Source organism: Halichoerus grypus, chromosome 3 (genome assembly GCF_964656455.1).
Source record: "Halichoerus grypus chromosome 3, mHalGry1.hap1.1, whole genome shotgun sequence".
NCBI classification, from domain to species: domain Eukaryota; kingdom Metazoa; phylum Chordata; class Mammalia; order Carnivora; family Phocidae; genus Halichoerus; species Halichoerus grypus.
In genome coordinates this window covers 146,627,511-146,651,981 of record NC_135714.1, presented here as the reverse complement: position 1 = coordinate 146,651,981, position 24,471 = coordinate 146,627,511, and the positions used below count along the sequence as shown (strand labels likewise).

General features: G+C 39.8%; 1 long non-coding RNA gene across 2 annotated transcripts in view; it reads right to left on the bottom strand.

Moving 5' to 3' along the window:
• Positions 1-4,888: 4,888 nt before the first annotated feature.
• The window catches only part of LOC118531498 (uncharacterized), a 187,994-nt gene continuing 168,411 nt past the window's right edge, over positions 4,889-24,471 (bottom strand). The window contains exon 8 of one of the 2 annotated variants that reach the window (XR_013446565.1): positions 4,889-5,117. This is a non-coding gene — a long non-coding RNA (uncharacterized LOC118531498). The remainder of the gene's footprint in view (positions 5,118-24,471) is intronic. The other variant, XR_013446566.1, reaches the window with a different exon arrangement.

Genomic DNA, 24,471 nt, shown 5'->3' with positions numbered 1-24,471 from the left:
AGCGGAGACTCTGCTTAAAATTCTCTCCCTCTCCCTCTGCTCCTCCTGCCCCCCACACTCTCTTTCTCTAGAAATCTTTTTTTAAAAAGACAAGTTTTCATTCTAATATTTCAGAAACATAGTTACTTAAATTACTTATCCAGAAAATTGTTGCCTTAGAAACTATTTCAGCAATAACCTAATGATGGTTAAATGTGTTCCACTATACAATTTAGATAGCTGTTTTCTATGCCCTTTGAAATTCTTTTAAGAGTACTATAGAATAAAAGAACTTGAAGACGAAAGCAAGTATTGCTTTCAAAAAGCTGACAAAAATGCAATTGATTATGAAAAGAAGAAAACAATTTTATATCAGAAAAATAATGACTAGATATTGTTTATTGCTTCTTTGAAATGGACAAAAGCAGTATAAAACAATGAATGAGTTGGGGGATATGTTTTGTAAAATCAGTAAATAAATCAATCACTATTTTTTCTGTGAAAATGTATACTTATTGTATAATGAAGGCTTGACTTTTGATAAACTATACATAATAACAAAATTGGATAAATTAAAAAAATAAACATGCCCTCTGGGCAAAGGTGCATTGTTATGTGCCATATGGAGAGTAATGAATTAAAGATATATTCAACCATTTTGTTTAGGTAAGGAGGTCAGGATCTGTTTTAAGTGCTTTAGATATGTTATCTCTTATGGTCAACACAATAGCAGCATGAAATAGGTAATGTTATTTCCATGTCAAAATAAGGATATTTTTTGATGTTATACTTTTAAAATAACTTGGTAATTAAAACATTCCTAAAAGGTAGTTTTCTAAGACTAGGAAAAAAAGGCAAACCACAGAGGATTACTTATTTGTTAACTTCTACCCCTTCTCAAAAGTAATTTGAAACAACACACAAAATATAGGTTAAAAAGGTTGATAAGTTGCAGTCGTATTTCAGAACCATGAGAATAAAATGTAACCAGATAAATCATAGTAAGTTCCTGTAACAGAAAGAAAGGTATTTAGCAATGAGTTCCTCAGGGGAGATTTTTTTTTTTTTCCTTAGAACCAAATTCTAAACGAATGTCTCATATGAGGATTTATATAGGGCACATTAAATAATGTAATAGACGATGTCAGAGTAAATGAAGGAGCAAATTTCCTATGCTTCTCTCTTGTTGCGACCTCCATAAAAACGGAGAACATCCCATTACACTGCAGCACAGGGAGGGCGTCTGGAAAGGGCAAAGCTGATGGTCAAGTACATTGTTTTTCAGCCATAGAACCCGACTCAAGGACACAACTTAAAGCCTGCTGAGGAGTCGATGTCAATTATTTCCCTAATACGGTGCTTCCTAATAGATGCTTCCTTCAAATGGGCATTTTTAAAAGCCTAGACTAGGGCAATTTGGGGTTATAGTCTTGGACGAAAGCCTGGTAAACTCCTCGGTCTGGATTTAAGGGTAGACCTGCACGCTGGAGATACCACAAGCAGCTTTAGCAGTATTTTAACCCTGCGAGTACCCTCCTCTCGTGGGACCCTGAACACAGGTGAACCAGTTTTCCAGGATTTTTCTCACGTGGTCGCTTTAGATTCACTCCTGGAGAGATACTTAGTGCAAGACTAGAAACCAATGCTTATAAGCACCAGCAATACAATTTTAGTTCAACAAAATGCTTCATTCTCAGAATTTCTTTGCATTCGAAAACATAAAGGCTAACTAAAACATTTACAGTAATGAGAATCAGTCCTTTCCTAGAGATTATTCAGAGGATTATGGTTAGGGTTAAAAAAAGAATTAGGATCACCTCCAGGGGTAGAGTAGAAATTAAGGTTATTTTAAAGTCATCTTCCAGTTTATTTCTATTCCTATTTTTATGTCCAAGATTTTATATCCTATTTTGAATAAGCCATATCGTTTTCAACCCTATATTGAAGAGTTCACTAGCATGTGGAAGTTTATAAATTCAGGCAAAAGGAGATTGGAATTTAAATAATTTAGAATGGTGACATTACCCTGTGATCTCATTTTCTACCTTCTTGAGTAGAAAACAGACATTTTAACTCAACTGCAAGAATTTTTCAGGCTGAGAAAGATGGGGACAGCAAAACAATAGACTCTTTGAAATCCACAAAGCAATAAAAGACTCCTGCCATAGGCTTAGCTACGCCCTAGCCAAGCCTCAAACAGGCAAAGTCACTTTCGGGAAACGTACAAAAAGAGGTAACTGAAGGCATGGCAGTAGCCCCAGCACCACTGAACAAGTTTGCCTTCTGCCACAAGACTCAATTTTGTAATATCTGATACTTCCAAAACTACTCACAGCCGTATCCGCTTCCTTCAGCGAAATCTTCCAAATACTCAGAAAGTCCTTTCTTCTGCTTGTCTTTAAACTAAATGAAGTCAAGGTAAGCTGGTTTGCCTACTATGTGCTGCTTGATTTTTTCTTTTTAACCAAGGCAGGTAACTGCTAAGCTGAACAATCAAGACCCTTACGACTCAATCAGAAAATAACTTTATTCTTTGCCTTACTGCCAAGTGAGCTTACTCTGTGAGCTGAGTTCTTTTCCTGTCCCTGTATGAAATCTCTGATAAAGTCCACGTCTTCAATCACTATTAGAGAATAAGAGGACTTCCCTTCACCTTCAAGCATAAGAATAGTAATAAATGTACCCAGCCAAGTGCAATTTTCTAAAAGTCTGAATTTTATTTAAAGTGAAATCATCCTGCCCCTCCTAGGTTTGACAAGCTCAGAAGGCTATAATGGGGCTATATTGAACTTCTTTTTTATTTCCCTCCCTCACTGCTTCTTCTCCCAGCTGGTTTTCTGACTCTGATTTAGGTCCCTCTGGGTTTGGAGCAGAGGAAAGAAGAAAGGTAGAAGGCAGAACAAGTGTAATCTGGTGCTGGTTTCTCATTGCAGGTGTCTGCAGTTACCCCCCAGCTGGGAGGGAAGAACAAAGCGGATTCCCTTCCTTGGCTGGCCTGTGTGGTACTTCAGTCTAGCCTGAGAACAACTGTCTACACTTACAGAGACAGCAGCAATACACTTTCCTCTGGCGGGCATGTTCGGTCCTTCTGTCCCTGTAAATTCAGGAGTCCACCCCCTGCTGCAGAGTCCTCTTGAACAGGATTTAAAGCGGCTCCAGAACAGCCCTCTCTCCTGGGGGCTCACATCTGGTCCACCGCCCCCACCCCTGGCACCCAATTCGTCTGGTCGGCTCTTTCCTCTGCCCTGCCATAGAAGGATCAGAGCCAGCCTCTTGCCTGTGGAGTCCTCAGACTGGGCTGCCCCCATGTCCCCCGCCCACACCGGGACTTCAGGAAGACCCATTCATATGCTTTAGCTGATCCTCTCGCGCCCTCTTCTGGACCTTCAGTTCCTCAACATCTTTTTCCGTTGTGGAGACACCTGAATCCAGACCACTTAGAGGTTCTGTTTTCCTGATTTGATTGAACCCTCACTGGTTTCGGTGTTGCTGAACAGCAACAAGGATATATCTGTTATGTCCTGTCATATGTCCCTGAAGTTAGATGCAAAGGAAGTGAGGTTCCTTATCGTGTGCCCCTTAGCCATCCAAAAGTAGAGATGCATGGGCCTCTAAGCTTTCGGCCATGACATCAGAATTAAAGGAAGATTCCAGTGGCCTCTCTCCGAGTGTATTGGAAGTATGTAACTGGAATGCTACATACTAGCTCCACCATCTCTTCTGTTGAAGGGAAAATATCCTCAATTTCTTCGTTCGCGTTCAGTAAACCGATCAGGTGAGCAGTCTTCTTGGGGAGCACTCCAGGTATCTCTGCAAAGACCGGGTGAACCACTTGCTAAAGCAGCTGGTTCTCATTGAAAGAGCTCCTTCAGGGTATATGAAACATAGTGCTGCTATCTACCAACCCAAGCCATAAACTGGTGCATGATGGGGGATATTATTCATCACTACAAATGTATTTCCTAGATTCCACCTACTGAGTTCCAATTATTTCCAGCAACTCCAGGCCATATGACTGTGTATGGTCTCTAGATTAGCTGGCCAGCCCACTAGATGTAGAATGCACATGGATCACATTTGGAATGACATCTTCTGCTATCATGGGCCAAAAGATAGTCATCACCAAGGGAAAGGAAATTTGATATTTTGTATAGTATGCTCTGAGGGTAACCTGCTTCAAAATTGCCTGCAGTGCTTGGTAAATATGAAGATTTCCATACCTGCTCCAAAGATAGGGTTTGAATGCTAGAAATTACATATTGAAGAAATACTCTGGCTAATTCTTATACACACACAGAAAAGTTTGAGAGCCCTGAGATAGGTGATCAAAGAAGTAAAAGCCAGAGAAAATATACTACAAAATCTAAAAAGTCTAAAAAATTATATTTTTTTTAAACCTTTGTTCCTGACTTTTTTGCCTGATAACCTCCTCCTCTGCCCTTTTAAGATTGACTTCAACAACTAAAAAGTAGAAGAGAGAAAGAAGATATAAAAATAAGGTTAACAAAGGTAAAATTCCCATTTATAAGGCAGAGTATTTAAAGATGCCATCTAGAGGGGGAGTGCCTGGGTGGCTCAGTGGGTTAAGCATCTGCCTTTGGCTCAGGTCATGATCCCAGGGTCCTGGGAGGAGTCTGCTTCTCCCTCTCCCTCTGTCTGCCATTCCGCCTGCTTGTGTGCACTCTCTGTCTGCCAAATAAATAAAATCTTTAAAAAAGAAAGATGCCATCTATAGGTGATGAAACAATAAGTAAAAGCATAAGCATATTATTTGAAATGATAAAGGTCATCTCAAAGATCTAAAAGTAGTAAACAAAAGCGTATATTGGCAGGACCAGCAACAGTATTAAACAAGCTAAATCTACAGTGTGATTTTTAAACACAGATACACATTATCTTATTTTAGTGTTTAAATATACTTTTCAAAATAAATTTTATTAAACATACTGATATACAATAAATTCTAACTTTTAGTGTGGTTCATATGGACTCTTCCTCCCTCAGGGTCTGAGGGATTGCTTCGGGCGGGTCTTCTGAACATTCTAGGACCTTCTTTTCCTTTTAGGTCTGGAATGCTTTGAAATGTCTGCTTTTGTGCTCTTCTTAGCTATTTCATTGGTGAAATCAGCATCGTCCTGCTGTCAAAAAGGGAAGAGAAGAAGAAAATTAAACTTTCTGTTTTAAGAAAGTGAATAAGAAGAAACTCCCAGTTTCCGCAGAGCAAGGACACTGCCCATGTAACACTATTAAACGTCCCCGGTTAACAGTCGCACAGAATATAACAGTTAAATCCTTTCATGCCCAATGTAGCAGCAGTTGTATGTCCCTAGAGCACTGGTAGGGTGAAGGCAAGACCTGACCATTGATCATAAGCTTTTATTTCCACTGGATACTTTCCAGTGTTGCCAATGATACATACCCTAATGGGAGCTCTATCCCAGAGAGGGCCATGTGTGAAAGATAGACAATTGCCTTAATATTAATTTAAAATGGAAGGATGTAAGAAAGGAAACATTTATTGAGTTCTCACAGTATGCTCAATATTTTAAATTACTTTATTTCATTTCATTTTTACCCTGTGAAGTAGATTATTAATGTCACTAATTTATTAGATTGGGGAGACTGGTATTCAGGGAGGTTAAGCAGTTTGACCAAGATCCATTCAGAAAGCAGTGAAGTAAGATTCAACCCTCGGTCTGTCTAAAAATCTGTTCAGAGATACTGCCTACTGGTAGATATGCTGTGGGAACTCCATCCCATTACGGGATTCTTTCAAGAATTAGGTATTGTATAATGAATAATGAAGGCTTCTAATCAAAATATAGCAAATGTTAGTTCTCTTCTCCTTCAAAACAATGCATCCAGCCAGAGTCTCTTGGGGTTAAGTGAGATGAAATTGTCTATGTACTTCCCCAACTTGAATTCAGACTCCTTGCAAGCAGGAAATTTCATCGTGGTATCCATAATGCTTAGAATGGTGCACATGGCAGATGTTCACTATTTATCTCCTGAATATTAAATGATTAAACAATGAGGTGAAAGAAGATGGCATTAAAGATTCAATTCCTCATCCGAAAGACCAAAGAATTGACTGAAAATTCTAGAAGACAGCAAAGGGGACAAAGATGGAATTTTGACAGAATCAGCCTGAGCCACTCATGTTGACACTGTCTAGTCAAAGAGTCATGTCAAAATGAAAATCACTGAGTTCTTCTTTTTTTTTTTTTAACCAAGTAATGTATGACACAGAAATCTCCAGCTTCCTTCTCCTCTTTTTCCTGGGGCCTGATCACAGATATGTTACTTCCCAACCCCTGCTCCCCTGTTCATGAATCTGACATCATGTCTAAAACCTACGGGCCTGCTTCCCATGTGAGTGTGCAATAGCCAGACCACTCGTACAAAGCTGGTGAATTCCCAAGAGTCCTTGTAACTATTGGAGTCACTATGATAAAGGTCATAAATAGTGTTTATGAATTTCAAGGGATGTTTGGGCTTTGAGTTGTGCATGTTTCAACTAGGATTCAGCATGAGGTATATACATAGCTCTGTGCTTAGCTCCATGGACTCCACCAAGAACATGAGTAGATAACTGTAAAAACCCTCCAGACAGGTCCTCCTGTCTGGACCACACTCCTTAGCCATATCCACCCCAAGCTCCACCCTCAAGAGCTGGCAGGACATTGTAAGATAGACCTGGCTTGTGCCATTTGTGTTCTGTGTATTATAATGTGATCTATGTTCATAAAAAAGACAATCCTTCCACTCCAAATTAGAGTGAAAAGGAAGGAAATGAATAGTTCCATCCTACATAACCACTCATCGTTCTGCTTCCATTCTAGTGGGTCTTAACCTGGGACCTACAGATAGAACATGGTCAACATGTCCATTACACACCTCATAGCCCTGGTTAACTTGAAATTCACATTTTCTCCACACACACTAAAACACACATACACAAATGCATGTACACAACTACAAATCAGTGTGGCTAGTCAGTGAGGGAAGAAAGAAATATCAAAATATATTAAATCTAAGATTGTGTGCAAAAAATCAGTTGTTTGAAATGGAACATTCACACTATGGTGAATATCACTTCTGTCCTTCGGTCTTTAATCAAATAAGACATTCTTCACCTCAGCTTTTAAAGCATCAGTCAGCTATTTCTGATGCCTTTTTTACACTGAAAATTAATCCAAAGTCTGTGCTATGACTAACAACTTCCATTATAAACGGCAGCATCTAGCTATTGATTTATTATCTACTCCCACTTGCCATAATACACCTTGAGTCCTTTTTAAAAACCTTGTGAGATTCACCTTGGTCCCACATGGCTAAGTAATAGAATCAAATCCACTGTGGTCACAGCAGAATCCAGGTGCAATTTTACTCGTCATCCTGAAAAAAGCTCAGACCTTGCTTCCAGATTCAACTTTCTCTTGAACTTGGTGTCTGTTTTGCCTGGTTTGCTCTTCAGCAAGTTACCATTTCTCTTACTTTAATGCAAACCCTGCAAAATGCCAAGATAGCTGGACTTTTTACTGACTACATTTGAGCGGAGGTCTGTTCTACTACCCTTTCGACTAGCTCAATTTGTCTTCATGACAGCAAGTTAAATAAGAGCACTAATTTTATACAGAGAAGAGGGTTTTCCTAATGAAAAATGAGCAATGTTAAATCTACAAAGGACTGTGGGAAATGAGTCCATTTTGTTTCTCTGAATTTCAAACACCAGGAACTTCACTCTTAAAATCAGTGGAGACCTATCTGAGTGTTTGGAGACCACTCGCTGTACTCTCTAAGGTAGATTAAACAATTAAAGTTGTGGAAGATCTACTGAACCATACAATCCACTCCCTGATAGGACAGATGTCTTGAAGTAACAGATGCTGGGCTGGTTTGTGGTATCAGGATATTCATGCTAAAATAGATTCTATAACTTCCCTTGAGGAAATGACAATATAGACACTGTAATACCATTTTCCCCTTAATTTCCATATGATATATTAATAAATATCATCGCGCAAATGATCTGATCTAAATATCTACCTAACCTCCGTTCTTCATCTCCTATTTAATTTCTTTCTTATGTCATAGAATGTGAATTTCTTGTTATTAAAGCATAAATGAAAATTACCTGCCTCCCCAAGAGAAGAAACGCTTTGATTAAGGAAGAAAAAGAAGGCAAATAGGAAGAGAACTCTGACTCCTTAACCCTATCCACCCCAAGCTCCACCCTCAAGAGCTGGCAGGACATTGTAAGACAGACCTGGCTTGTGCCACTTGTGTTTTGTGTATTATAATGTGATCTATGTTCATAAAAAAGACAATCCTTCCACTCCAAATTAGAGTGAAAAGGAAGGAAATGAATAGTTCCATCCTACATAACCACTCACTGTTCTGCTTCCATTCTAGTGGGTCTTAACCTGGGACCTACAGATAGAACTGAGAGAGTCCATGAACTTGGACTGGAAAAAAAATACATCTTTTATTATCTTAAATGCCTTTAAGTGAAATTTAGCATTGCACTCAATTATAAATGTAGGAAAGAAGTATTAGCGATATCTGTCATTTTGTCACAAATAGCAGAGATATTTTCATATCACACTACGGTTGTCCCAGAGATCTCAAAAGATTATTTATGCTCATGCCTAATATGCAGTCATGGTAGTTATTAAATCCACTTCCAGATGGCATCCAACTTGCCTGTTTAAAGATGCCCGTGCCCTGGCTGTGACGAGCATCAGGTGTTTTATGTAAATGGTGAATCACTACATCGAACACCTGAATCTAATCCTACACTGAATGTTAACTAACTGGAATTTACATTAAAAACTTAAACAAACAACTAAATAAATATGCTTGTGCAACAGAGCTGGCTGACTACTGGATAATTCCTCATCTTGGAGTTATTCAGTTAATAGTAAAATCAAGTATTTGCATATCAATACCCAGACAATGACTTTGTTTTCCAGCGTTCCACAACTACACTCATTTGTGGACCAAATGTGGAAAAAGATGAAAACTTATATGTTAACGTTTTTCAAATCTAGATGGATCCAATTTCAATTCCTAATCCTCCATAGGACAGCACAGTAGTTAGCCTTCACACTGATAGATATTTAAAAGATAACATTGAACTTTAACTTGTCTATAGTTTAAATTATTTATCTTGTCAATTCATATATAAAGATAGAAGCACATATATTACTACATCACAAACTTGTTTAATCCGATGGTAAAAGCATTTTAATACAATTGATTCCCTCTTTAATCCCATAGATTTTATTGTATGCATTTTAAAATATTATCCTGGGAAGGGATTCACAGGCTTTAACAGACAGCCCTAAGGAGTCCCTCCACAACTCAAAATAATGTACCATGCTCTTTAATTTTGTTCAAAATCTTATTTAGCTAATAACTCCCTTTGAGACTCACAGTCATGTTCTGGAGAATAGGGTAATATTGTAATCACAAAATCTGTAACATAACTCCAAAAACTCAATGACAAAAGTTATATACACAGATCTAACAAGTTGAAGTCTAGAATTTATACAAAATTGGTACAATGTATTGAATAAAGCAAAATGATTTCAAGGAGAGTGTTTAATATATCCTATAACCCTCTGATTTATCAAAAGCTTCAGTGAACAAATTCATGAGAAAAATTTTTTCCCAACAAGAGAACACCTAGACAATCTGCTCTTAAATCAAGGTCAAAGTTGATTGACAATAGCAGCATTACCAAAAGTAGTTAGAAGAGTCGCATTTTATTCCATTTTAATTTTATTAAATGTCTCTCAACTTGCCATGCAATGCTGGAAAACTTAATGCAGAGCTCATTCTCCCCACGTGTATACACCCAATCTCCCTCTCTCTTCTTTGCCAAATAAGTATTGATACATTTACTTGGTATTCTTAGATGTTTAAAAACCTAACACAGAATGTATAAGCACAGTATCAAGTGTTTGTAACTACTGATCAACTTAAGCTCTCCCATGTACTCTCCCCTTCCTTCCTAACAAAAAAGGACGTCAGTGATGTTCTAAGAGCCTGTCTGGTTTGAGGCCATGAAATCGCCCTCCCTATTTCTTCACCATTGAACTGATGATGTCTCTGCTGTGTCCTTTTGTAAAGATCTGATTCTATAGTTGTTTAAAATTATAAGGTACCTTGCGTCTTCTTAGAGATGACTGGTGACTACCTTCAAGTAATAAGCATTAACATGAATGATTTTAACCATGTAATTTGTTTATATGATTTTGAATCTCCAAAATATCTCTGTGAAGCAGATCGTAATTTTACTATTTTATAATAATAATAATAAAAGATTTTCTTTTTATTACTACACGTATTATGTAGAGACACAAACACATCATATACGTATACATCATGTCAGAAAGTCAGATTAAAAATAAGAAGGAATTGGCAGAAATGGCTCTACCCCCTGATGTATTTAGTTATGATGCTCTGTATAGTTCAGGCAGGCAAAGTTTTCAGACACTTTTCACCTTGTTGCTTTTTTATTACAAAGCTGCTGCAGAATTCATTTTACTCTAGAATAAGAATCACGTTATTATTCTCCAAATAAAGTAATTTAATAGAAAAAACATCTCCAGATATTCTTAAACACTTTTGTAAAGTCATGGTTTCTTAATCAAACTTGAAGCTTTCTAGAATCCAAAGGACTTTAATAGTCAATTTTTGCCCTTTCCCTCATTTACATACAAATTCTTTTCTCCTACTTAAATGCCATCAAGTTATCTTAAATTAGTGATGAGGTGGGAAAATAGGAAGAGAGGAATATTCTAGGAGGTGAAATAATTATTTCTTTTGCGGTCCAGTACAGCTAATTGTCTTTGGTGCTGTGCTATTTAACAAAGGAAGCTCAGGAGGGGCACTCGGTCTACCTGTCTGTCCGCGCAGGAGTGCTAGCGCCATCTCAAGTAATTCACCTGTAATTCTCTCCGGAATAACTTTCTACGCTCAGCACCACGGCACGATTGTTAATTTTGGACAATGCGGCTCCGCCAGATTAAATATGTGACATTTAGAGTTTGCTTATTTGTTTATTTGCTTTAATTATTCTTTGCTAAGAAAAAAAAAAGTTAAAAGAAGCGTGGGGAGCTAGCGTGGTATAATGGGGGGTCAGGAAACGTGCGTCCTGATCTTAAGTGAACAACTACCACTACCCACCAGTAGCGGGACCTTGAGTGAATCATTATCGGTCCGGGCCCCACCATCCTCCACCTCCCACCCCACACCCTGCTCCACGCTTCTTGGCAAACAACATATAGATTTCAGTTTTTTACTCTAGTTATCAGCTATATTGTTTCTCAAATATTTTAACAAATCTTAAAGCAGAGAGTAGAGTAAAGCAGCTGATACACCATCAATGAGACGATGCTTTTTGTTTAAGGTCATAAAAAAAAAATGGATAGGAAGATGGGAAACGCAATTCTATTAACGGTTGAAAAGGTGTCCTCGTTGAAGGTACCTGTGCCTGGGAATGCTGGTGACGCTCCAAGAGACAATGTTTTAGGTGAAACTGAGCTTTGTGAGATAGGGAGAGAAATTTGCCAGTTACTCCAGACAGGGGGACGGTCAGGTAGAAAAGGGAAAATAAAGCACAGGGTGTGGATCAAAGAAAAAAGTAAAGGAGTGCACCTGCAGTGTAACTTCTCCCCAAATCATAATCATAATAATTCACTAAAGTTATTAAAGCCTGGGTGGGAGTGAATCTCTTGTGGGAAAACTGAAAGGCTGGTCTTTGCCTCTACACAAGAGATCAGAAAACTGTCTTCTCCTAGGGCCAAATGACAAGTATTTCAGGCTTCGCGCGTCACATGGTCTGTGTCCAGCAACTCAACTCTGCCCTTACATCATGCCATAAACAATATGTGAATGAATGGGTGTGGCTCATATCCATCCTAGTAAAACTTTATTTTAGGACACTGACATTTGAATTTCATATAATTTGCATGTTTCACAAAATATTTACTCCCCATTTTTTTCAACCATATAAAAATACAATATCCATCTTAATTTAAGGGGGATTACAAAAATAGGCAGTAGGCCAAATTCGACTTGCAGGTCACGGTCATAGTTTGCCAGCCCTTGCTCTAGACCAAAGTGAGAAGCAGAAGAACCAAAACAGCATTTATCTAGGGAATGAGGAAATGACCCCAGACATTCAGCAATTGCAGGAAGAGTTCTGGACTATCACTGGCTGGGGAAGTGGGTTTGATTGAATTTAATCAGATCCCTAAGAAGTGGCTTCGGCCCCAAATGACATTTAGATTACAAACTGAACAGATTGGGAGTGTTGGCCAGGTGTATTAATTGGAACTCTGCAAATAACTCAAAATAACTTTGACCAGTATGAGAGGAAAAAAAAAAATAGGAAGGTAGAATTAGCATAAGGACTCAAGTGTGTCTCACTGAACACAAGTCCAAGATAGTGTGAAGTAAATCTCTAGATTTCCAAGAGAGACCAGAGTCTCTTAGAAGAGGCAAAATGACAAAAGCCTGGAAAGACATGAGTCAAATTTGAAAATCTAAAAAGGATTCAAGGACAGAGGAACAGCTTGAGTGATGGCCCAGATGTGCTGTGAATTCCTGCAGAGAAATTAAGTGATGGGAAAGGAAATCCAGTGGTGGCCCACCCATCCCGTCTCCCGCCTATGGAAAACCAGCGCTCTGTACCCCTTCTCCCGCTTCAAGGCAGGACCACATCTGAGACCAGAACAGAGGAACAACAGGCAGGACTGCCCAGGGGCATTCAGCCGCTCTCAGAGAATCCCGACACACAGAACCCACCCAGAAACCGAGAGCCCAGGGAAAGGCCTAAGGCTTGGTCAGCTGAGGTCATGAAACTCCAAAAGGAGGAGGGGGCCAGGCCCATGTCAGTGGCTGGCGTATGCACCAAACCAGGGAAATACTGAATTGTTTGGCTTATATTGACTGGAATGACTTGCTTCCAGGAACGGGTCAGTGCTTTTCTTTCTCTCTACCTACCCACCTCATCCACCTTCAAGGAGAAAGAGAAGTTCTAACAGTAGTCAAGGTAGAAAGGGCTCCAAGCACACAACGAGGGCCCTGCAAAAGGGAGGGGGTTGTTTTAGAATACAGAGAAAATAAGAGGAAGTTCTGAGGTAAAGAATCATTCGGCCTCTGGGCCCTCCGTACCCTTAGAGGGGGCTTCTCCACCTGGGAGCTGGTCTCGGGGTGGCAGAAGCAGGGAGACCAGGCCTGAGCCGCTCTTCGCGGGGAAGGGGCCCCCAGCTGGGAACACCTAACAGAACTTTTCATGGGTTTATCTTTCCATGCCCTTCTTCATCTTCCGAGTGATAGGATTGTGCAGCATCAGGATCAGAGGCCCTAGGCTTCTCAGAAGCGGAGGCTTACATGAGAGGCCAGAGGAACCCGGCCAGCCCTCGTGAGGTCTGTGCACCAGGATTACCGAGGTGTGCAGCCAGAGTCATGCCTCGTGGTAAAGAGGCCTCCTTGGCTGGAGTATCCTCAGATCATTTTGTCTCCTTCAGGGACCTCTGCGGAGTGCCAGAGCTATGGTTGGGTGACTGATGGAAAATTCAGGAATTCAGCATCAGAATCAAATCCTTTTCCATCAGAAACTAATTTGTTTCCATTCTGGGGGTCAGGTTGACCTTCTGTGCCTGAGCCAGGAAGAGGGTGTGGGCAGGGGGCCGGCACTCAGTGTGGCAGCAGGCCCAGGGGCGGGGCAGTGAAGGAGGGCACCATGTTAACCTGAGGGTAGGAAACACAATGGGGAAAATGGAGCTCACTCTATGCAAAAGAGGTTCTTCCCCTTTTAAAAGACTCAGTAGGTAATGTTGGTGCTGTACCCTAAGGCCTTGGGGGGAAAGAAAAACTTTCCAGATTGGTCCTCAGAAAACAGTCCAAGTCTGTCTCTATCATGTGCCTTAGGGAGACACCTCTCTGGGCAGCTACCAGGATGAACTCAGCATCTGTAGCAGCACCGATAAGGCAAAAATAACCAGGACTGCCAACCCTCCTCCTTAGATCATAAACTGATCATTAGTTGGAGAGAGAAGCAGTTTTTGCCCATCTGGGATTATGCAATTAGAAACAGTCTGGAAGGTTTCATGTTTTTCTCCGAGGCAGCCACAGGGAAGGAAGAGCAGAGAAATGAGAAAGACCGACAAGGGACAGCGCTCTGCTGAATCTCACATGTTCGTGTCTGAAACGTTTAGAAAGCAAGGAGTTACTAGGCCTTGTGGAATATGACTCCCAGGCGTGGGGTGCTTTCCTTGCTTACGTAGGGATGTATCTATACTGAGGCGGTCAGAGCCCCCAGGGAATGTGACAGGCCTGACTAGTATTCCTGGCGGGGCGGGGGGGGGGGGGGGGGGAAGGGGGGGAATACTGGTGCAGCTTATGCTCAGAGAGAGAGACTATCAATGCTCAGATTTCCCTACTGTGTGACATTGGGCTTAGGATAGAAAAGAAAATGCAAAAGGAAAAGACATTGCGAGTTTTCTGCATCTTAGATTCACTCACTGGAGGCATCAAGAACAGAGTTAATAGGCGTTCTCTAACTTCGGTCTGCCAGTTTGGAAATGCCATGTTATTCTCAGATTGAAATGATAGGCAACAAGCTATACCAGTGGTGTCCTCCTGAACAACTTTGAAAGTCGTTGGTTTAAGAGCTATATTAAGATATAATGATGCTGGGGCGCCTGGGTGGCTCAGTTGTTAAGCGTCTGCCTTCTGCTCAGCTCATGATCCCAGGGTCCCGGGATCGAGCCTCGCATCGGGCTCCCTGCTCAGCGGGAGGCCTGCTTCTCCCTCTTCATCTGCCTCTCCCCCTGCTTGTGTTCCCTCTCTCGCTGTGCCTCTCTCTGTCAAATAAATAAATAAAATCTTTAAAAAAAAAAAAAAGAAATAATGATGCTTCCTGAAACCAATGTAATGTAGTGTGTGTCTCTGAAAATAGGCTGCATATAATCACTATACAATCACTATTCAAAACCACTCATTTTCTCACCTACTCTCAGCATGTGTATATTTCATATGTATTACATAAATATCCTCTGTTTGACATAAATGCTGTAACACACATACACATCAATACACACATATAAAGACTCAGTTCCTTTCTTCAAGGAGTTTACAAGTGGTTGGGAATTCACATTATAATTATTGTATCACATGATACCAGATGCCATTTTTTTTTTCAATCAAAGCTCTTAAAAGCTGACTTTAGAGATAAAAATCTTATTTCAGGAAAAAAAATATCATTGGGAATTTCTAAAAACACAGAGAGACAACATGCAAATAACAGAGTCAAGAAGCAATGAAAGTTCTTAGATCTTCACTGCACCCCTTCTCATCACCACTACAAAATTTCAGATTAGTAAATTTGGGCTACAGAACAATTAGGCTAAAACTCATGATGAAGCCAAACTTTTCCACCATGTCATTTCAACTGTTAAAAGAAAATCATAATTTCAAAAATATTTCTTTAACTACTCTACTAACAAAGACCTGGTTTTATATGTAACCTATCTTACTATCTTAACCATGTCTCTATTTTAGAAGGGCTACATGTTTTGTTGAAACGCAATCTTTTCTAATATTATATAACTGAATATTTCTGGTTTTATTTTCAATGTGTTGCTATGGCATTCAACCAAACAATAAAATTAATTTTAGTTGAAGGACCTATGATAAACTCTGAGCCTTTGAGGAAGTGATTAATCATAATATGAGGAAAAACAAAGCTAGCTTTAAAAAGACTGAAAATCAGAGATCTAGAGTACTCTTAACCATCGCATTGGAAATATTATCCAATCTCCTCTTCCTCCAGTATCTTCCAACTTAGGGAGAGGAAAATAATAGTGAAATATTTAAGGTTAGTATTTCTTTGAAGTAATCGGTACAGAACTGGAAAAAAAGAAATAAGAGGGGGGAATGGTAAAAATGACACATTTCACTCAACATTTATTCAGTGTAACGTTCCTGCCAATCACTGTGCTAGAAGCTGGGAGCACATAAGTGAACAAAGCTCGGGCCTGCCTTCCAAGGAGTGACCCGTTTGCTCACACTGGAGAAAACAATTCCTACTAAGATTATTGCCTCCTCTATGTCTTTCATCCTTGCCCACATCCCTAAATTCTCCCTGCTAGCTGAACATTAATTAACAGAGAAATGACTCAATTGTCCTTCAAACTCAATACATCCAAACCTCAAACATTTTTAGTAGCTCCTCAGTGCTGCACACCTCACCTTATTATCGTTCCTGGCCCCACAAGCTAGAAGACTCTGGGCTAGCTTCAGCTCTTCACATTTTCTCTCTTACCTCTGTTATGTTGTCAAGCCTACCTATTCTACCACAGAAATAGCTCTTCAATTCATCTTCTCATCCATTATATGCCTTTTCCCTAATTTAAAAACTCTTGACCTTGGCATGAACTGATGAAAACATTCAGTGCCTCTTCCAAGCCCTTCCCTCCCCCTGAAGTCCTTTGCACTAACACAGAGCTGTCTTCCTAGAACACTTGAAGGTCTGATCGTGTCTCACTGTCCTACTTGAAAGCCTCAGCTGAGAAATACTGCCAACTCTTTTGAGTGGCATTTAAGCCCCCGACAATACGGTGCCGTCCACTGCACTGTATGCATCCATATGCCTCACGCCATGCTGAACTACATCCTATTCTTCCAAAAATAATCCAGATGTCGATCCTTGCAAACCTTTCTCCCACTGGTCTATCTATGTGGAGAGAGTGCTCTCTTGCTTACGACCACATCCCCAGACTATGCAGGCCTGAAATCTCTGGTTGGAAGCCAGAAAAAAGAGCAGAGGCTTGTGGAAAACTAGTCCTTGAAGCTAACGCAAGTGGGTGGACATGATCTGGTCAGATATTGGCAAGGTTTAAGACTAAAATGACAAATCTGAATGTATAGGAACCTTAAAATCGGAGCGGGGGCAAATCCAAGTGCAAAGCTGGCAGAATTAAATAAGAAAAAAGACATGCTTTCTCTAGGAGGCATTTGGTGTATCTGTAAAATGGTCACGGACAGTGATTGTTGGCCTCCTGCACTCTCGTGGGTATTCTCATAAGCACAGACCTCTACGAGGCTGGAGCCTGACGGAATGTAACATCACAGCTGCTTCGCAGCAGCGGAGCATCAGGCAGTGTCACTTCAAGAATAAGGAACTATTTCTCTTAGGTTGACTAACAGGTGGGTTTCAAATGTTTTTGGTAGCGTCTGCTTCATAATGTTCTCTCTTTAGCATACTTCCTAACTCTAAGAATTTTAATGAAAAAAAAAATTACTGCCATGCAAAGGAGAGCTAAAAACAGCATATGCAATTTTATATAACCAGGCTTATCCTAGCATGGCAGGTCACCTTAATCCCTCAGTGAATAAGCGCTAGTTGAACTACTGAGATATTTCCATCCATTATAGTCTCATTTCTTGAGTGTCCAAGGCAACTGTAACCAAGAGCCAATTACCATTGTAGTTCATTAATCATCAGCTTTTCTTAATGCCAAAAATTGGAGTGAAGCTGCCTACATTGTTTTACTTAAGTTTCTCTACCTGATGCACATAAATGAATAGCTGGTCCTCTAGGAGGAGGCCAGTCTTGTGTAGGCTCTGGAGAAACCGCACACTAAGCCTCATAAAAAGTTTCTCCCAACAAAATATGGTATTTCATGCAGTTTATGGTGTAACTTTTCTAAGTTTTAACAATAAACTTCATAAATTCAAATATCATGTATAATATTTTTCTATTTTATAAAATATATGTTGGACTATTCAAAACATATCCAAAATTTTTACTGTATCTAGAGATCAGTTATGGGAGTATTTTTAAAAATCTATGTTATCAAAAACTGCAGCCTGTAATGTGCCCAATGAGCTTAAAATTGCAGCCTAATCCATCTAAAGTATATTTTTTTTCCAAAATGAATACAACTTCCCAATATGGAAGAATGTTTTTATTTTTAAGAAAATTATGTTTAGTTAAGCACATACAGAATTTCAATATCTTCATAGAGCCTTTGAAGACAGAGTAACACTGCAAAGGTGCTGCTATTTGTTCTAAACGGACCCCACAAATTAGGAAAATTAATTTTATCCATAAATGGGTAAAAATTCTATGAGATGGATTTTGGCTCAATAATGAAAGCAAGTCCTGGGGCGCCTGGGTGGCTCAGTCGGTTAAGCATCTGCCTTCACTCAGGTCATGATCTCAGGGTCCCAGGATGGAGCCTGGCATTGGGTTCCCTGCTCAGCGGGGAGTCTGCTTCTCCCTCTCCCTCTGCCTGCCGCTCTGCCTACTTATTCACTCTCTCTCTCTCTGTCAAATAAATAAATAAAAATCTCTAAAAATAAATAAATAAAAATAAAATAAATTCAATTAAAAAAAATAATGAAATCATGTCCTGATAGTCAGATGTCCTAAAATAGAATGCAGTACCTTGGCAGGGCCCCCGGGGGGCTCAGTCGGTTAAATGTCTAACTCTGGATTTAGGCTCAGGTCATGATCTCAGGGGAATTGAACCCCACATCAGGCTCCACGCTGGGCATGGAGCCTGCTTAAGATTCTCTCCCTCTTTCTCTGCCTCTCCCCATCCCTGTTCTCTGTCTCTGTCTCTGTCTCTTTCTCTCTCTCTTTCTTTAAAAAAAGAAAAAAAGAGAGAGAGAGAGAATGCAGTACAGAGAAAAGATCCTTGCAAAGGGAAGAAAGTAGAACCAAGGAAACGTAGGGAGGCTGACGCTTGAGCACATGAAACCATCTTAACTTCCCAGTGCAGAAAATAATGACTTTTAAGAAAACAGATACTTAAAACTTAATTTCATGTGTTGTCCTGTAATTTAATTTTAGGTATTTTCATCTCCTCCACTATTCTGAATCTCTAAAAGGTGGCTATACACAGAACTTCAGGGAGTGAAGGATCTGAACCGTACCCAACAGGCCAATAGGAAGTAGGAAAAGGGAAAGCAGAATGAAGAATGGAAATGGGGAATTCAGAGGAATAGCAACTCAGAGCCAGTAGAAACGAAAAAGAAATGTAAGTCTCCCAGGACTTCGGAGCTCAACACAAAGTGGAAGATTTAAGCCAATTTGCTTTGGATTTCAGAAGACAGTATGAGCCCAGAATATATCTGGGTTATTACCATGGATTTATCCAAACTGATTCAGCACCTACTATGTGCCAGCCACTGATCTAGGCTTTGGAGATAAGGTACAGCAAGTGGAGCAGACAGAGTGGAGGAGAGTCGTGGGAGCTGAGGCTGGAGAGCCAACAGGGGCAGACTACAGGGCCCGGTACGCCTTGAGAAGGGCTTCTATAGTGAGTGTGAGTCTCTGAGCGAGATGGGAAGCCACTGGATAGTTCTGAATGGAGGAGTCACTCAACCTGACTTACATTCTGTCCAAGGTGTTTGAAATAATCTACTACCGTGGAGCAAGGGATGAAACAGAAGAGCAGCCTGAAGGCCCGTAGTTTGAAGGTCCTCCAGGTGAGAGATGGTGGCAGGATGGATGGATGTTCTCAGAGGAGGTGGTGAGAAATGCAGAGCATGGATATATTTTGAGGCTAAAGAGGACAGGATTTGCTGACAACTTGGATGTGGGGTGCAAGAGAAAGAAAATTCAAGGAAGAGTCTAAGGTTTTCAGGCTGAGCAGCTGCAAAAATGAAACTCAAGTCAGATTTCCAAATCAGGGACTTTTTACCCTGCCTTTAAAGTCTAAGGAGAGACAGCACTGAAAATGTGCAAGTGGCAATATTAGAATACACAAGGATTTTTCAGCCGCATTAAGCTGAGTTTCTTCCTCGTCCTCATCCTGAAACATAAAAAAAAAGGCAAGGTTTCTCCACTTTTAACCCACTAAGAGTTAAGGCTTTCAGCAGTTTTTAATAGTACGTTGCAAATGATAACACTTCGTGACTGTTTTCATTAAGTATAACTAACATCTTATTTTTATTTTAAATAACTTTTAAAAAGATTTTCATTATTTGCAATTTTCTCACTTGGAGGAAAACTGCCTTTACTCCTGAGCAGTCTGTATAACTTTGGAAGTTCCTTGGATGAATACTAAGGTGGCTCTGAACACATGACCATGTCTGACCCTGCATTCATTCTGGAGGGCTGTGGAAAAAAGGGCACGGAGCAAGTTGGAAATCAACTATTAGAGCTGGTCTGAACTATGTAAGGCTACCCAAGACACACTAATCTTTGGGCCTGTTTCCAATTTGCAAATTTAAGGTGAAAAAATGTATCACAGGACTGACATAAGGAAATGTCTTACTTTTCAAATAAAAGCACTTTATGAAGTATGTTGATATTACCAATGTTTGGGGTATATTTTAACAAAGCAATAAAAGTAAAATTTGGTCAGAGAAAAAGAATCATGACAGCTTGCCTGCTTCAATCTGACAAATACTAGGACTTGCTTCTTTTGGGGGAAATATGGTCATTTTTAGCCATAACTAAATCCGACAGCTCCAAGAGGGTTGTTCCCAGCATCACGTGGTGCTATGCCCAATCTCCTTCATGAGGATGGGTGAGAGTTCCCATGAAAGCAGACATCAGCCAGGCTGTCCTTCCAGCTCCAGCCTCACCCCCATGCACTGGGGAAAGATAGGACCGATCAGCACTAAACCCAAACTATTATAGTTTTTGTTTCTCCTATTATTTTAATTACTGTTTTCCTTTTGCCACTGTTGCACAAAATGCTTCATTTCCTTTCAGCAGCTCGTAAACTTTCTTGGCTTACAGACCTGTCGGGCAGTCTGGGGAAGCCTATGGGCCCTTCTCAAAATTATGTTTTTAGATTCATTAACATAAAATGCACAAGACTACAAAAGAAACCAGTTACACTAGAAGGTAGTTCTCCCGTCACTCTCCTTGGCAGTCCATGGGCAAAGTAATGGTTCACAATGATTCCTCTTTAGTAATCTTGGAAACCCGTTTCAAAATTACTCACATTTTAGCCCTCAGTCTTTAGTAATCTTGGAAACCTGTTTCAAAATTACTCACATTTTAGCCCTCAGTCTTTATGTCAAACAAATGTTGCCCAAAGTAAGATTGTTCATCCGAAGCTTTAAATAAATTGAGAATTAACACAGACTTGGACAATTCTGGCCATTAAAAGGAAGTGGTTAAATTGCCTGAGGCCCCATTTCATAATCCACATGTCTAACACACTTGGCATGAGGTTAGTGTGGGACACACTCATGCCTGCACAAAGGCCATCATTCTGGACTGCTTTTTCACACACTAATGCACGCATGATAATATATTTGGAATAACAAAAAGTATAGCCAGGGGAGTGGCGGGATCTTCTGGAACATCTTCATTATTCACCAGGACCTAATACCTCCAAGGCCTTTACAGGTCTGAATATAGATCAGCCTGAAACATAGGAGTTGTGCAATAATTTTTTTTTGAATGACTAATGATGAGAGTAGAGCCTTTACTTCATAAAAGGGATTCATGTATTTTGGATTCATGTATTTTACTTTAATATACAGGTTGTGCTCTCTATTGAACAAATTCAAACAATCAACTGTTAGAGTTTCTAATACTTAAAATACATATATATTACACATATTATTACATACATAATATATATTATACAAGATTACATATATATTATTTATTATATATAAATATATATACTATATCAATTGCCTGACCTGTATTCCATTTCTCACTAATTTTTTTAAAGAACTGTAGCTTTCAAGACAATGACAAAAGAAGGTACACATTCCTGGTTGATACCACAGGGTCTAATAAAATCCAAAAAGATTTCAGATTTCTAGGATTGGTATGCCCAGAAATTTTATATTTCTCTCAGCTTTGTAGTCTGTCAGATATAAACAGAACAAAAGAAAGATCTCCAGATCAGGAATGAAATACAACAGAAATACAGTGCATGTTGCCTGTGTGAATAAAAGGGGAAATAAGAACGACCTTCTTTCATGTAAATTATGAAAATAAAAGATCAGTTATCATCCATGGGTGATCAAGGGTGAATCTATCCTCCTACATCCATAATTATTAACCCTGCCACATAATGCACTACATGAACCAAACCTACAGTTAGCTAGAAATTTTGCTATTTTGTAGGTTTTTTTCAAACATTCTAAAACCCCAGTTCTATTTCTTGAGATGGTTTTGATGTGCCCTTTAATTAGGGACAGAAAGATGACCTAAACTTTAGACTCTAAAATACTTACTGAGTTCCCATCCAGTGTATGATTATCTGCCTTTCTGCTCTGTTTTTAAGTAAAACTGATAACTATCGGTTAAATTTGATTATGAGAACTTCCCTGAAAGGAAAAAAAAATATTTAAAATGTTTTTAAATCTCTCAATTTAAATTTCTCAAACAAAAAGTTATTCTAGATTTACAGCTGGGATTAAGTTTGGGGATTATTTTCTATTAACTCAGTGAAAATCGTTTCTTCAATATCAATTTGCCCTTTCGGAAATATACTGATGAATACATATCAGTAACAGTCTACTTCTTCAGTTGGATACTTTGGGCTACAAAGAGTAGAAAATCTGACTCGGAGTGCTTGAAACAGAGGCGATTTCTTATTAACAGAAGGCTGGACAAAGCAGTCCCGAGGTTGCTCCACGATGACACGATTGGGCTTGCTTCCTCAGTCTCAGTTTTTCTTTTTTTTTTTTTTTAAAGATTTTATTTATTTATTTGAGAGAGAGAGAGCACAAGAGAGGGGAGCGGGAGAGGGAGGAGCAGACTCCCTGCTGAGCAGGGAGCCCGATGCGGGACTCGATCCTGGGACTCCAGGATCATGACCTGAGCCGAAGGCAGTCGCTTAACCAACTGAGCCACCCAGGTGCCCTTAGTCTCAGTTTTTCACACCCAGTTTCATTACAGCCAGTTGGAGGCTGCCAGACACAAGGAATTCCAACACCAGGGAGAGCATTTCCTCCCTCCGCTCTGTCCTTTCAGGATGGACAATCTCCCCTAGAAGCCCCAGAAGTCTTCCCCTTGCATGCCATCGGCCAGAACAGGATTTTGTGTCCCCCCAAACCAATCATGGGGCTGGAAACTGAGATTGTCATGATGGTGTTAGACAGTCACGGCTAACCCCCTGGCCCTGGACACACTGTCACTCCAGTAGCCTCAGGATCCTGTGGGCAAGGAAAGGGGAAGGAACCCCACAGTGTCTGCCACACACAACATGTGCTATATACTATACACCCAGTTTTTAAATCCTTGAAAGAACATTGCAGTGCATATACTTCTAATTCATAAATGAAGAAATTAAGGCTTCAATAAATCCGATGATTTGACAAAGTCACACTGCTCATAAGCAGGCAAGTCTGAACTGAGGACTGACTGCCCCAAAGCCTCCATCCAAGCCCTGCAGTCGCTACTACAACCAAACCACCAAGAAAACAATGGGACTAGTTACTGTGGCTTGAAAGCCAGCAACGTTCGGCTCTGGGTGCCAAAATACGACTAGAACTTCAGACTGTTCCGTGGAAAAAAGATGTGCATGTGTATCTTCAAGATATCCTCCAAACACTAATATTTTTGGATTCTTCCAAAGAAAAACTCTCTCTGAAGTTGAGATGACAGGGACCATCAGTTCAGGAGAAGAGAAAATACAACCCCTTCTATACTCTCCATAAACTGGTGCCATGCGCCTTGAGACCAGAACAGGTCATATGTCAGAGGTGGCATCTTTTTGATGATTTGAGAGCCTCATAATTGTTTATTGACTCAAGCCCAGCTTCACTTCACTTCTGCTTTAGGAGAAACTATTTTTCTATAATTTAGTGGTAAATGATTTTTGAATAATGAGAACTTGAGGGAAGAAAGAGGAAGTTATATGAAGCGAGGCAAATAATTGAAGAGGTTCATAATGCAAGTCATTTTTCTCCAGAAATAGCACCTGCTGAATTCCTTATCTTTTTTTCCTGGGTGAGGAAATAAATAACAAAAAACAAGCTGTGTGTGTGTGTGTGTGTGTGTGTTAAGATATTGATGCTTGGGTATCATGTGGCAGAGCAGCTGCTGTTCATAAAATTAGGCAGTAGCAAAATTGAATGTTCTCAACAAGATGATAATTATTTATTCTTACTTGATAGATTCTTCCTAAAATTTCCTATTATTTGCTTCATGTTCTGTCTGCAATCTTCCATCAAGGAAAAGCATATCACCCTCTTTCTGTGTTGTTAACATATGTTTTAGAGTAAATGTTTACTTTAGAAATACTTTCAGTCCCAAATGCTAATGAAAATATAATTATATTGATAAGTGAGGAAAAGTGAAAAGGAAATGACACCGTGGGTCCATATTCCCAGCATTGCTTCGAACTTGCTAATTGTGGTAGCTCTTCATGTCACATTCTCTTTCCCTAAAATGGAACTTGTAAAAACTGTTTCAAGAAAACAGTACTGGTGGCACAAGAGGTTACCAAAGAAAATGTGTTACATATATTTTACTTAAAACAG